Genomic DNA, 16,893 nt, shown 5'->3' on the forward strand with positions numbered 1-16,893 from the left:
GCTGGCATCCAGGCTACATAAATGACCCAATTTAAATACATATTCATCTTTCCAGCGGTGAAGTACCCCTTTAAACAGAGTTCAGTTCTCTCCAGGTTTTTGGTTCATAGTGAATTGGTTAACTCAGTGTTTCCCAACCGGGGTGCCGTCTGACAAAAGCAGGGGTGCCGCGTAAAAGTCCTTCAAATATATATATTTTTTTTTAATTTTTCAAATAATTCTCTCTTTGTAAACTTTGTTCAATGCATGCGAGTGCTGCCGTATGTTCGAATATGACCTCTCATTTTCGCCGTCATCACCCGGGTGTAGTGCCAGAAGACGCGTGCGCGCTGTTAGAAAATTACCTGTGCACTCATCCCAAAGCGCGCGCACGTCTCACAGCACGCAAATATTGAGTTCTCTTTCAAGTCTTGCTCTTGAACGGACAAACTCACACAAAAAGTATGTCAACATGTCCATCTTGATGAGTATTCTAGCAGACATAGTCTGTATATGCCTTAAGTAAACTTTATACAGTAGAGAAAGACGACGCATATCCGATCATTAGGTCTTAAATAGGCAGTAGCCTTTACTGCTGTCTGTTTAATGTCAAACAACAAAAGACAAGGACATCACTCACTGCTCTTGATTGAATAGCTTTTGTAAGTTTAATAGGATTAATCTTTAATTTATACAGTCAAATATGCAATGTTATTTTACATTTGATCAATTTCTGTACCTGAAAACTAATGTTAGACGTAGGCTACCTGAAAAACCTGAAAAGCATCGTTCATTTTATTAGTAGGCCTTTCCTTGCTCAATAGTATTTATTTGTGCTGCTGCTTGTATTTAAATTATTTAAATTTTATTATTTTATTTGACAGTAGTCCTTTTTTCCCTGAACATAGCAAATACTGAACCGTACCGAAACGGTGAACCTAAAACCGTGAAACAAACCGAACTGTGAGCAATCTGTACCGTTATACCCCTAGTGTAACGTATGCGAGGGGGTGCCACAAAATGGAGAACATTTTCAAAGGGTGCCATGACTGAAAAAAGATTGGGAAACACTGAGTTAACTGATCAGTTCAGTCAAATTCGCCAAAGAATCATTCAATACATTTTGTTAATCCGGTTCATTGAAAAGAATGGGAACAATTTGGTTGTGAGTTACACATCACTATCGGGTCACTGAGCAGGTCTCGATTTCTTTGTGAGTGAGTCATTGGATCATTTATTCAAGCAATTCGTTCAAAAATGCTGATTCATTCAGATGAAACAAGTAATTGTGTTTATACTGAAAGTGAGTCATTAATAAATTCACTCAACCAATTAATTTAAAATCTGAGTTAAGGAATGAAACGCCACTTGCTTTACGCAGCAGTTTTGCTACTGCTGCTTTGTTTGAAACAATGGGGAGCAAAAAAAAGAAAAGTAACTGGCAATTTTGTGTATAAAATGTAAACGATTCAATATTAACCTCTTGTATATTGAACTGCTGTCTAAAAGCAACAGCCATCCAGCTTGCTGCTTCGATATGAGCAAATTATTGGGGGCAATGGTGTTTAGTACTTGTAAAACCATAGGGAATGAAACAGGAGTGCTGAACCTCGTTAAAGCGGCAGAAATAAAAGGCCTGTCAATAAGCGCTGGTGTGGTAAGAGTCAGGTGACATTTACAGCTGGAGGGCTGAAAGAGGTCGGTGGGTGAATTGGCCCGTGGATCCTATAGCGAGGGTAAATGGAGGGGAGTCGCACTGAAACCCTAGCCTCACCTGAACCAGACCTTAGCCTCTCTATCACCCCACCGATCCACAAAGCCACGGCATGGATCACAGAGCACCGTAAATACTGACCAACCTGGCATCTCTGAGACCGCACTCCCATAATAAACAATGAAGCCAATAAGTGTCCAGTATGTCACTGCCAGACAAGCCACTGAGTGTGTAACCCCACGAACAAAACCGCATTCAGAGGGCTCAGGCTCCCTATAAAGGACTGGTAAGATGAATGTGGGCCGCTGGATGCCAAAATGATTAACTATATGCAATACTTAATAAAACCAATGAAGTCAAATGTAACTTAATCTATTTATGGAGCAAATGTGAAATGCGGGAGTGTCAGCAAAGCGGTGTTTTATTGATTTATTTGCCATGTCTTCCATCACCACCAGGGAGACACATCGTTACATTTATTCTTATCCAATCCAGATGGCTGCCAGTGCAAATATTAGAGAGACCACAAAAAACAAAAAAAGGATTTAGAAATTGCTTAGGCAGTGATGTAATGCAGTAAAATACTTTTTGCTGCCAAACCTTTTATTTCAAATCTTTAACTACACTCAGGGTTGCCACCTTCAGTGTGGCAACATTTTTCTTTGTTCTGCTGAATACAAAAGAAGATATTTTGAATAAAGTTTGTAACCAGGCTGCTTTGGGGGCACCATTGACTTCCATAGTAGGAATGTATCTTCCTATGTGTTCAACATAACAAAGACATTTATACAGGTTTGGAACAACTTGAGGGTGAGTAAATGATGACAGAATTTTCATTTTTGTGTGAACTATCCCTTTAAGCAGTCATTCTGAACCAGTAATCACTTTAATCACAAATAATTTGTATTCATTTACTTAAATTATGACTATATTATTATGTAATTATATGTCCCATTTTTATCTATTTTTTTAAATGTCAAACTTTATATGACAGGATTATTTATTATATATGCTTAATATAGCCTAGCTAAATTATACATTAATAATAACATTAATTAGGCTATAATCTATTAATTAACCTGTCTAATGTCTAAAAAATTATAATAATTATGTCTGCAAAGCTCTGATAATGTATGGAATATTATATTAATATATTATCCATTAAAAAAACAATAGGCCTATACCTTTAGAAGCATGGATGTGTCTGTCATCGCATGCTGCTTTAAAGGAACTTTTCCCAGCTCCCCTAGAGTTAAACAGTTGAGTATTACCGTTTGGGAATCCATTCAGCCGATCTCCGGGTCTGGCGCTAGCACTTTTATCATAGCTTAGCATAGATCATTGAATCTGATTAGACCAGAATCTCGCTCAAAAATGAGTTTCCATATTTTTTCTATTTAAAACTTGACTCTTCTGTAGTTACAATGTGTACTAAGACCGACGGAAAATGAAAAGTTGTGATTTTGCCTGAAAATAGGCTAACTTCCGCCAACATGCTAATGCTTACACAGGGAGCGCTGGGGACTATTTTCAGGCGCTGTGTAATATCATTGCGCCGCTGCACACATGGGACGGCTCACAGCTCTTGATTATTACGCAGGAATGAGAGTATAGTTCCTAACCATATCGGCCTAGAAAATCACAACTTTTCATTTTCTGTCGGTCTTAGTACACGATGTAACTACAGAAGAGTCAAGTTTTAAATAGAAAAAATATGGAAACTCTTTGGTCATTTTTGAGCGAAATGCTAACGGTCTAATCTGATTCAATGATCTATGCTAAGCTATGCTAAAAGTGCTACCGCCAGACCCGGAGATCGGCTGAATGGATTCAAAAACGGTCAAACTCAACTGTTTAACTCTAGGGGAGTTGGAAAATGAGCCTATTTTCAAAAAAAAGTGGAGTGTTCTTTTAAGTCAAGACAGTCTGAGCAACTGAAATGTTTCTCTGCAAAGTGTGCAGTTTGCCTTAGGTTCATCATGAGTTACTGGACAGACCCATTGATACCTTTTTTCTATTCAGTCCTATATCTGGACTTTTGCGTTCTGGAATCTTGAGCTTGACATGTTTTAAAAAAAACTCGCAAATTTACAGCGCATGTTCTCGAGACTCTGTCGCTATGGCAACAAAGCCACTAAAACGCAATCACGCGCAAATGAGCTTCTGTACTACTTATTGTGAAATTGATTTCTTTATATTTGCAATTAGTATTCTCCACACAGCAAAATACCTATGTGTTTATTGAATATCTATGTGTGGAAAGTGCCATCCTATATGAAATCCATGAGGGAAAGTAATATTGGGCCATTATGGAACCCGTGGACAATCCCATATAGAGCCCATTTTTCAGCCCCACATATAAATGTTGTCTGGGTTAAAGCTGGGACCGAGATGGGTCTTGTGCATGTTGCCCACTTGGATCCCACCTAGTGGAAAGTGCCATCCTATATGAAATCCATGTGGGCAATTGGCATGGGGCCATTATGGAACCCTCGGACAATCCCATATTGAGCCCATTTTTCAGCCCATTTCAAACCCACATGGGCCCCACATATAAACGTTTGCTGGGTATTTGCAATTATGGTCAGCTTGTTGGAAAACAACAAGTGTGTGAGACGCCTATTACCAATTTCAGCTTCCTCAGTGCTTGATACACAGCGATACAAACAATGGCGTCGGTTTTTCCGTGTCAATTCCAGCGCAAGTTTTCATTCTTTTGAAGTGCATGCAAAGTGCATCTTCTCTCGACATGCCAACAACACCAAACAAACTCTTCCAGGTTTCACCTACATCGACAGTGTTTGAGGGCAAAGTAGACATTGTGTTACTTTGTTACATCAGTATGCAACAGGAAGTGAGACTGGAATTGCAGATGACTCAGTTAAAACTTTGCAGAACTTTTACTTTCACAAACAGCTATAACACACTGCATGCAATTTAATATAAAAAAGGGCACTGTAATAAACCATCATTTTCAGACACAAATATGAATATGTATATCTGAATGTATGTATTTTTAAATGTAAAAATCCACTTACAATATCAGAGGGCGAATGTGCCTCCTCATACAGGAAAAATTCAGTGAGAATTTTTGACCCATGTCAAATCCTGAATACTACCTCCAAAAATGCAATGAAACATACTTTGCACTGAATATGTAATGATGTTTTTAGATAAAAGGTTAAATCTAGGTGAAGCAAAACCGTGTATTGATCTGTGTATTGAAGTAACCGCCTCTGACTGAGAGGTTTTTCAATGAAGACAAGAAGTGACAACTTCAACACCCCCTAATTGCTTCCTGATGACACAGAGCCCATATATTAATTAGAAAAGCTCATTCAAAGCCTGAGGAAAAGGGCTGCATTCCCCCCGCCATTACCTGTATTTGGTTTGGCCCACAGCCAACCTAGCGCAGGTATCACCTCAAATGAATGACTAGCTTCTCTGTACCGATGACTTCCTGTAGTGCTTAGCAGAGGCTTCCTGTGCCAGGCGACTACTTTTTTTGCCTTTATCATTTGATCTGTGGTTTCACGCTCTCTTTCCTTCAGCTTCTGAGTTTTGGCCTCTAATTCCCTCCTCATAGCAAGCAGGGAAGCAGGTTTAAATGGTAAGCAACAAACTGTTTTGAACTCTTTTATCTGCTCACTAGCGACACCAGCTGGTATAATGTCTGTTTTCAAACAGGTTCTCCATTGTTCAGACAATCATATAGGCCTGCCCTAAACTGACACCATTGGAATCAGTGTTGCCAGGATGCTCAAGAGAAAATGTTTTACACACTTTACTTTTAAGATAGGTTTAAAAGGTATATAATTTTAGATTTGATGCTTAATATTAAAGAAATATATGCCTTTTCCGATTGCGGGCTCTCTGAAATGAAACAAAGACTTACTAGAGTCTCAAGCGTGCAGTAAGTCACCAAAAGAACTCGAAAAGAAAAACAAAACTCTGCCTCATACACAGAAAAGTAACTATGGAGATGACGGAGATCCGAGGCAACCTGGGAGAGCTTCAAATCAACCTCAGACCGCAGTCCTCCTACGCACTAAATCCTCCTCTCTCATCTCATTTCCCTCTCATCTGATACTCCTCCTCTCCCCTGAACCTGAAAAGTGCAGCAGCAGCTTCATGAAGGCCTGATTTACTGTGGCGCAGAGGCTGCCGAGGGCGGTCAGTTCCACACTCCGCTGACCCCTGAAAGCTGTGGAAGTGTGAAGGCTGTGACCGAGAGCTCTCCTGGGTGAAACTTGCCTCACTGCTGATGGGAAAACAAATGCTGACATTCGTCATGCAGGCCAGTCTCACACACTGACACTAAATTTGATCCACTCCTCTTGGAGGGCAATACAGATTTAGAGTTTGTTGTGTAAATGTACAGTCATGTATTTAAAATGTTAAACTTAAAATAAATAATATAGCAAATTAAATAGGGTTTAAGCTTATCTTATTTGGTTTATTTAAAAAAAATTACCTCAGCTGTCCTTTCACGCTAAAAACACAGTAAACTAAATTACATTCTGATTGGTCAATAGCTGTGTATTAGTACACAACACCCTTAGCAACCATTCTTAGCAACGCAAACATAGCTTACTGTATTATAGAGTATTGTGAGGGACAGATCGAGTGAGCCAGGAAGAACCAAAAAGGCCAAAGAACAGTTATTTTTAAGAGTTCACTTGATGTGTGTTTACTAGGGATGCAACAATACAGTTAGTCCACGGTTCAATACATACCTCGGTTTTTACCCACGGTTTTCGGTTCGGTTCTGATGGCTTGTCACATAATTTTTTTGTTATTCTATTCTTAGGCGACAGGAACCGCAAGAGGTTAAAGAGAAAAAAGACGTTTTTTTTATTGCAATACTCTTTCTTTATTTTACTTAAAAGAATTGAAAAACCTTACTTAAACTTAAAACTTTACTTTAAAAAAACCCTTGTACACATTCCAAGTGTATTGGATAATATAAAATAAATATATATAAAGATTTACACTGGCAGCTCAGAGCTGTACCGCAGCATTTAAGTATGAAATTGAATGAATGAATGTAAAAATAAAACACTACACAGACTTCACTATAAAATATACATTATTCTTATTAAAGCTACTGTATTAGTTCTTCAGTCAAGAGCAGTGAGTGATTTTCTCTCTTTTGTTGTTGTATTAACATTAAAGGGATATTTCACTCAAAACTGAAAATTCTGTCATCGAGAAATTAATACAGGTTTGAAACAATATTAGAGTGAGTAAATAATGACATAATTTTATAGGTGAACTGTCCCTTTAAGGACCGCGTGTTCACTGTCTGCGCTGCCTCTACACATCTACAGACACGATTGCGATTTAACTTTCACTTTAGACATAACCGACTGTGTTTATGTTAACATTGTGTGTATTTAACAGTATTAACGCAGTAAGACTACTTAGTTCAGTATTCACGTGTTTGACAGGCTTTTATAGTGCGCGCGCTCTGAAAAACGCATGCAAATAATGAACTTTCATGATTGTGAATAACTATAGTGTTCCGTGAGTATAACTCTACCACTAACGTGTGATGTGAATGTATGTTGCGTTGTTCAGTATTGGGATGGAGGCAAATTATAGAATTTGTAGAAAAATAATTAATTAAATGCGAAACCGAAAAAAGCGCGTATTGAACCGTGAATGCCTTACCGAACGGTTCAATATTATATTGAGAATTGTGGCATCCCTAGTGTTTACTACGTCAACAGCGTAGAATACTGACACAGATAAGAAAATAAAAAATTGTTGAATAAATCTGTCATTTTCGCACCGCAAGTATTCTCGTCGCTTCATAACATTAAGGTTGAACAACTGCAGTCACCAGTGTTGGGCAAGCTACTCGGAAAATGTAGTTGCTGCTAAGCTAGCAGTTACTCTACATTAAATTAATCTTCACTACACTGAAGCTTCCCCACTGGGAAATGTAGCAAGCTAAGCTATAGCAACATGGCAAAAGTAGTTTACTACATCCAAGCTATTTTTTTAATTACATTTTTATATTGGACCAACTTCATTCCAATCAATGCTATATCAGTGAGCAATAAAAGTCAAACAGATAGGCAGGCATACTTTTTCAGTTCAATTGTTTTATCAACAACTGTCCCAAACCAATTTCAACAAAAACATGTGATCCACATAATAACAAAACCAAGTGTCGAAAGTGTGTTCATCTGTATGTGTATGTGTGTACGCACCTGTGTTTGCATGTTTATGCTCAATTTAGACTTGGGCACATTGGCAGGACAAACTTAGTTAATTTAAAACTCAACTCAGCTCAAAGTACAGTAGCAAACGAATTAAGACCTGCTTTAAACAGTACCAACATGTCACAAAAAAACAAGTATTTATATATATTTTTGTGTGTGTGTGTGTGTGTGTGAGTGAGTTCTATCTCTCTCCATGGAAACAAGTTTCTGCCACCACATACTGTATCAAGAGGTGGCCAGGTTGGACCCCAATCATTTTAGCAAGAGGTGTTTATTCACGCGACACAATAGAGGCTTTTCAAAATTTGCATCAAAAAGATGGTTTCTCTTTTGTGACCACACGGACGATCCATGTTGTACCCCTGAAAAGGGGAGAATATTAGAATAACGGAAAACTTGAAAAATAAATACAATAAAGCATTTTAAGGCATTTTACAATTACCTGAGGATCAACTCTTTTTAATCTTTCTCTTTTTAGTCATAGTTGCATATTAACTATGACTAATAAGTCATAAACACATAAATGTACACTGAAAAAACAGGAAAACACATGTTGTCCAATTTACTTAATCGTATTATATGTGATCTACGCAACAAATTTGTGTTTCTCTTCTAAACATGATTTCATTGCTTTCGATTAAAGGGGTGGTAAAACACATTCTTTTGAAGGCTTGACTGTGTTTGTGGGGTGCACTGTAACATGTGTTCATGCTTCGTTTTAAAAAAAATTGCCTTATTTTTCATATATTTGACCTTTATTCTACACTGCTCTGTCCCTCCTTGTAAAACGGTCTGATGCTTTCCGGGTTGTATGAAGCCAGTCCCTCAAAAATACGCGATGGGCTCAGATTGGTTAGCTGGCCCAGTGTGTTGTGATTCGCTAACCGCCCTAGTGCACGTTTGTCGGAAACATCACGCCCCTTACCTTTACCGGAGGCTGTGCTTTGGTCAGTAATAGAAACAACGGCGTCAATAAAACCATATGAGCCCGAATCAGACCCAGAACATTTGAGTGAAGATGATCGAGCAGAACCTGTTCAGTCCTCAAGAGTAAAGACTGCGGATCTATAATGATCGCTACTGAATGGCACTTTAACTTTTGTATTTTTAGAACGATTATAGCCAAATATCTGTCGCAAGAACTAACCCAAAACGAACACTAAGCACTGGCTTTAACTAGTAAGTTAGCCAAATCACACACAGAACCATGTTTAGCATGCCTGTAGATAAACAATACATAAAAGCTCTAATCAAAGAATCATTTACACTAATGCCAGGTTCGCTGTTGAGATTTTAACGTTAGTGTTTGTAACGTTAGGTGTTCGTCGGATAACGTTAAGTATGAATGAGCATTTAAAAGACTGGTTTGCAGAACAGCTCTGTCATCTGTTTACTTCCTTGCTACAACCTATTACAGGAAAACACATCGATGAAAAATAAATCAGACTTACAGGTTGTGGCCCGTAAACAGCTTCTGTTTGTAAATCCAGCTTTCAGGACAAGCCTTTGTGCATATCCTGTATTGAACTCGCGAAGTTTTTGGAAGTTGTCCTCCGTTGAATGTGCAGCGCGCGCGTCGTGCATCCACGCACCGGCAGTGTTTTTTTCACGCAGCTGACGTTGTGCATATCCTGTATTGAAATCGCGAAGACGGTGGATGTTTTCCTCCGTGAGATGTGCTGCAGGGAGCCCCGCACGCGCCTGTTCCCCGTCTCAAACACACGTGCATATAACAAGCTGTATGTTAAAAGCTCTGCAACGCACCCCCGTCCCAAGGAAGGCTGAACAGAGCAAGTACCCCAGACCTGCAATCCGGATGAAAATAACAGCGTTTCCTTGGCATCGCGGCAACAACACTCCAGCCTAACTATACCACAACAGCGCCGCGATACAAAATGGCCTCACCCCCCCTTATTTAATATTCTCGGAGGAGGGGTTTATGTAAATATTGAGCCTGTTGATGTCACCAACCCTGGAGGAATGTGTGTAGTCGCCTACTGGCCGTTTGCTGTAGTTCTTAGAAACTGATTTCTTTAAAAGCAAATATCTCCCTTTGCTTTAAACTTTGAACGTTGTAACTTTGCAGATGTTGTTTATGCTCAAGCAGCAACATTACACGCTAGCTAAAGTTAGAATAGTGAAATCGTGGTTTACCACCCCTTTAATGTAATTCTCTAAAATATGCAATCTACTAGATTAAATTATTTGGGGTGAGTGTGAACCAATTAATACTCGAAAATGATTTTTGCTGAAACTGTAGTTCCCAGCATGCTTTGCTTGGGACTTGACGACTAGAGTAAAATTGTTGAAATTAAGTGTTATTTTATGTGTTTTTGGGCAAAATTAGAAAAAGGGGGAGACTTTATATTGTTTATTAGTGTTTAATGTTTAATTATGTTGGAATTATTCTAACCATTTAAATTACACTGGGTTACCATAGTGGAGAAGAGCGGAGCAATTGCTTAGGCTGTGGACTAACTCAGCACATGTCATTAATAAAGAGCATTTCACACTTAGCACATATATGATGTGCTATTGCTGGCATATATAATGAAAGCTACTGAGTACTGTGTTATAGATCAGTCAAGTGGCAACAAAAATACAAAATACAAAAAATACAAAAAATAAACAAGTGTTTTGATTAAAAAGGCAGGGTCTCAAGCCCCCGTGTGCACCACTGTTGTTAGGGAGCCATATTCAAATAATTGTGAGACTACTCAATTTGGTTACTTCAAAATTACTTAATTCCATTATGTTGAAATGATGTGAACAAATTATGTTTGTTTAACTTAATTGAATCATGTGGAACTGATGTACATGATTAAATCATGTAAATCCAACACACCATTTTTTTCAGTGTACTATTTCAGCTAGTTATTTTATCTGAAAATGCATCTGACCTTCTCAATTCACTTTTCATTCTCCATATTTTAACTTTTGTTCAGCAAGTCAACAGATACACATTAAATACACAAATATATCTGAAATAATACGAAATACCGAACATACTCGAGCCTCACACCATTATATAGGCCTAACGCCATTTCCAACGTACTCAAAATGGAGTCCTGAGCTCACGCATTTCTGAACAAACTAAATTTCAAAGTATTTTGACTAATTATTATACTTCATACCTGAAAAGGGGAGAATATTAGAATAACAGGAAACTTGCACTGTTTCTCCACTGCAAGCTTTATGTAGAATGGAGAAATCTCGCAAACTGTCCCCCTAGTGTTCGCGCAGACCAGAGCAATCGATCATCTAACTTATCATGCCAACTAACTGATCGCAGATAAACTCAGAATAACAATAAACTACATATTTACATTTTATTACCTTTTCTACATATTCAAAATAGCAATTATATATATATATACACATGTTCATTTTCAATCTGTCACATGCGCGAGTGAATTGAGCGCTTGAAAAAATTCTGCGCACGCACCAAACCAGTCTTTCCGCGCTCACCATAGACTGTAAAAAAATATGGACGTAGTGTCCGTGACGTCACCCATAGGATAATGATGAGCCGTTCTGAAGCGCAAAGTATGGACGAGATGGCCGTCGCCATCGCGCGTCTCTCCCGGATAACAGAAAATGGGCAAAAAGGCGGGACGTAGGCGGAGCTTAAGTGACGCTATGACTAACATACAGCATATGTTGATAAATGGCTATCCAACTGTCACTCGAAGTGGCCAAGCCCTTAATTATGCAGAACTTTAATGCTTTATATAATGTAAACGAATGAGTTATAAAAAAAATCACCCCCCCCCCCTCACAGTTGTCATGAAGGACAAAATTAGCCGTATAGACCAAAACGACAATTTGTACCAGGCTGTAAACATGTTTTATTCTGCTGTAAAGTTGGCCATTTTAACATGGGGCTCAATGAGATTCTGCTTCCTTCTGGAGCCTGTCCCTAGCGGCCAGTTGATGAATTGCAGTTTAAGGCACTTCCGTATTGGCTTCAAGAGAAACTGCGGGAGGTTGCCGCTTGGCGTTCACGGCCAAAGGAATAGTTTCAAAGGCTCGCGCATGCATCTGTGCAAAACTTAGAAAGTGAAGTATACTATACCGGCGACTTTAGCAGTTGTATTTCCATTTTGAGCTTGATCTTCAGAAATGCTTGGGAATATGTAGCTTGTGTGGACGCTACCGCACTACTTGATCAACAAAAGAGCTTCCCTACTGAAAAGCTATTTGATTCAGAAAACAGTGACGCTACCACCACGCTATTGAGAAATGTAGTCATACTAGTAACGTCACTACTTGTAGCGACGCTACTGCCCAACACTGTTAGTCACATGGACTATTTTAACAATGTCTTTACTACCTTTTTGGGCCTTGAAAGTTGCAATGACGTTGCTGCCTATGGCCGGTTTAGAAACCTCTCGGATTTCATCAAAGATATCTTAATTTGTGTTCTGAAGATGAATGAAGGGTTTTGGAACGACATGAGGGTGAGCAATAAATGACAGAATTTTTGGGTGAGCTAACCCTTTAAAATCTTACCAACTGCAAACTTTTGAATAGTAGTGTATTTATATAAATTCAGCATATAAAAATAACTATTTGTTAGTGAAGTTTTATTTTTAGATTAAACAAGTATGATAGAACCACCTCTGGTGTATGACGCTCCTGCTTACGTGTCATGTTTTTGCACCAACTGCATTTCTTGGAGGGGCCGTGCCTGTTGTAAGCGAGTTCAGACATTATTGAGAGATTTGTCTTTTTGAGGAGTGGTTAACCACATGAGAACTTGGTTGATCAGTCTATGTGTGTGTGTAGATTTGAAGCAAGGGGCTTACTAGATGATAAATCACAGGCTCTGTCGAGAGAGACTTGGGCCTGGGGGTCTGTCTGGCCCCTGTCATGGAAAACACTGAGAGTCCCTTTCACTCTCACACACATGCATTTATAAACACCCACACAGACAAGCTTATTAATGTGAATAGCAGAGGAATCTGTGCTAATCTAATGTAATTAACCATGTGCAAAATCCCATGAACAAAGCCTCAGCAGACTCTGAGCACTGATTGAAGGGCAGGTCTGCTCTTTTGCTTTCATAGCTGTTTGGTAATCGTAAAAAAAAAAATCTAACATAACTGGAAAAGAACAGGAACCTCTGTGATTTCTCATAGAGTTGGGCTGATTCATCATTTATACACTACATGAGTATTGAGTATGCATGGATGGGATCTTTCATCTTTTCACAAGTTTCGCAAGACAAATTAACGTTAGTGTTTTTTAGTGTTACATTGATTAAAGCGCTCTACTTTTTAGCTCTTGGTCAAATTATAGTGCTGCTTTATGTTAACATCACATTTCATATGAGCAAGAACAGTTTTTCCTACTTTAATTTACAACATCTAAGGGTCCGTCTGACATTAGGAACCCTTTCCCTCCGCATCAAACATCAGTTCCTTTTTTTTTTATCAGTGTATCACATACCATCGAACTGAGCCAGGATAAACAGGAAAGAAGGGATTATTGCAATTTTTCATCTCCGTCTTTCCTCCTCTTGCATAGTGGTGGTCAGGCTATGAAATTGTTTCCACTTAATAATATTTAGAAAAAAATGCTGTTGCAGCTCAAGGGGGATTATTTCCCCAATTACCTACACCGCGGCTCATTTACCGTCTGAGTCCCGCATCTTCAAAACAGAAGTTGTGTCTCCAAGCACTATATGACGAGTAAATGAGAGGCGAACACATTGAAGCAGTTCACTGGGTATCTGATAAAAAAAGGAACACTGTATATACATTGTATTGTTCCATCTAGGTTCTTTATTTTAGAAGTCATTTATTTAAAACATTAATGTTTTAGTCACCAAGATTATTTAACTTCGTAAACTAAAAATAGAATAACTTGTTTTGTTACCTAAACAACTTTCCTTTTAATATAATATTGCAAATCTCTCTTATTTTTCAATCCGCCCTTTAAAGGTAGGGTAGGTAGGATTTGGTTAAAAAACTTTTTTTTCCAAATTTGTTTAAACTTTCTTTATATATCAATACATAATTAAAATGTAAGTACTCAGAAAAAGAAAGTATAAAAATTGAGTGTCTGTAGACCTCTCAGGACTGTTTTAAAGACAGCTCATTATTTCCATTCACTCCACCTTCTCCCTTCTGGGCTCTTTCCAAAGCCACGCCCCCAAAACACATGAACGCGCTAGGCCAACCACGATCAGCTCAGCTGAAAGACGCATTATTTACCTGAGACGAGCGGAGAAGAAGTGCATGTAGTGACATCATGTCAGAATCACATGTAATAAAAAATCTAACTTTATCATTATGAATATAAACAAATAAGATGTCTTGTAGTACTCACTATCAAGCTAGAATAACAATACTGGTAAAGTTTAAAATACACACACAACACAGTGTCTACGACACACACAGATACAAGATAAAAATATCAACATAAACATTGGTAGAGTATATAAAAACAAACCAAGGGCCGAAATAAACGTGCAGGTAAAGTTCCCGGTGAACATGGTAGAAGAGTTTAGACCGAGGGTAGTAGCTAAAGCTAACTTAGTTCTAAAAAAAAGTTCCTGGATGCGGTGTACTAGCTTTTACACATGCATTCTGTTATCTAAAGTTACATTTTGCGAAATTCAACACGACAGCGATCAACTTGAGCTAAGCATATTGAGTAGCCTATTTATCATCTCTACTAATGGTTCGCTAAGTGTATAACATTGTAGCTTTATGCTAAGTAATGTTATGTTAGCTATATTAGGCAGCTACATGTGCTAGTGAGACATGCTTCATGAAAACATAAACCAAAAAATGTATAATCAAAATGAAAGATTACCTGTCCAGCAGAAATACAGCCTCTTGAACTCAAATCAAACGGGTGCGCCAGGGTTGCCAGGTTTTCACAACAAAATCCGCCCAATTGCTACTCAAAACTAGCCCAAAACAAGCCCAATCGTGATTCTCCGGTAAAAATCGCGTTTGGTGGGTAAAATATTGCTGCGTCCCAATTCGCCTACTTATACTACGTCCTAAAAGTATGTACTCTTTTTGTGAAGAAAAAGTACATACTTTTGAGTGTATAGCAGAAGAGTATGCAAGCTTTGGGACATACTACTTCGTCATCTTTAACGGACTCTGTTACGTGCGTCCCGTCACCGTTTAAACTGCCCTGTCAATCATCGTCACAGTTCATATCCTCCACTTTCAATTTAATTTCCTACCGTATCGGAGAGAAATGTAGTCGCTCGTTGATCTGCCTTTCGTCGGTCTTTAATGCAGAGACTCCTCTCATGTGTTTGCAAAGTTAATGGGCAAACGTATCATTACAAAAGTTCTCAATGCTGCTGAAGGAGAAATATAATGTGGGTAATATTGAATAAATATCTTTTCGTCAGGTTAAATACTGATAATTGCTCACTCAAACCACTTTATCTAATCCTCTCCACTTAACCGTCAGACTCGCGTAACCGTCATGTTTGTAGTTTTTAAACACTTTTTATCCGCGTTTGTAGTTCTAATCGAATCCTCGTCCATCTCGCAATGGGTTGTGGGCAATATCAGCCGTTAGAGTGCGCATCGATCAGCACTTCGGATTCTGACCGGAAATAGTAGACCATCCGGGAATCTTTGGAATACTTTTTTCAACATACTAAGATTTGGGACATACTAATTCTTTTTTCGAATACTATTTAGTACGGATAGTATGCGAATTGGGACGCAGCATATGTGTCTTTTTGGTAGGGATGCCTGCTAAAATTCGCAAATCCCAGGGAAAAATATCACATAATTGGGGTCGCTTCAACCCGCGGACATGAAAAACAGCCCGCGGCAACATTGTTTGATGTAGCCCGACTTGGCAACACTGGGGCGCACGCATGTGGGCAGATCCTGGAGCAAAAGCGGTGGTAGCCATGGTAGCGAGAGAGAGTGACAGTCGACAGTCGTGTTTATTGCAGATTAAAAAGTCTAGAGTCACTCGATTTTTATACTCTCTTTTTCAGAGTACTTAAATTTTAATTATGTATTGATATATAAAGAAAGTTTAAACAAATTTTGACAAAAGTGTTTTAGATCATTCTTACCTACCCCACCTTTAAAGGAACACTCCACTTTTTTTGGAAATAGGCTCATTTTCCAACTCCCTAGAGTTAAACAGTTTAGTTTTACCGTTTTCGAATCCATTCAGCCAATCATGGGTGCAGCAGGCGCAATGATATTACGCAGCACCTGAAAATAGTCCACAGCACGCTGCCTGTGCAAGCAGGTTGTCATGTTGGTTATGTTGACGGAAGTTAGCCTATTTTCAGGCGCTGCGTAATATCATTGCGCCTGCTGCACCCATGGTACGGCAGCAAAGTTCCTTGATTATTACGCCAGAATGAGAGTGTAGTTCCTAGCCATATCGGTCTAGAAAATCGCAACTTTTAATTTTCCATCGGTCTTAGTACATGATGTAACTACAGGAGAGTCAAGTTTTAAATAGGAAAAATATCAAAACCCGTTTCCACCGAAATTACCTGGAACTTTTTTCCCAGGAACTCTTTTTTCCCCCAGACCTGTTATTGTCTGCGTTTCCATCATGGTCTAAAGTACCGTGAATATTAGTACGGTGACGTAGGACTGTGCGCGACTTTCCAGAGCCCACTGGATTTCGTCCTCCGCAAATACACTTAATAAAGCCTGAACCTCGTCGTCGGTCCATCGGTCATATTTTTTAAACTCCATTGTTGATTCGAATAGCAAACGACTCTTAAGCCCCATTTCCACCGAAATTACACAGAACAATTTGTAGCAGGAACTTTTGCGACACTGTCTGCAACAATAACAAGTGGAGGCAGCGCCACTTTTGCTGGTTATGTATTGGTTTACTAAAGAGGTAATTAACAAAACGGCGGAAAAGAGACGAGCACTGATACTAAAGCATATTCTGAAAGCTTGTAAAGCTAGATTTAAAATAAGACAACGTATGTTGTTATCAGCTATT

The sequence above is a fragment of the Gobio gobio genome, assembly GCF_949357685.1.
Source record: "Gobio gobio genome assembly, chromosome: 10".
Lineage (NCBI taxonomy): Eukaryota > Metazoa > Chordata > Actinopteri > Cypriniformes > Gobionidae > Gobio > Gobio gobio.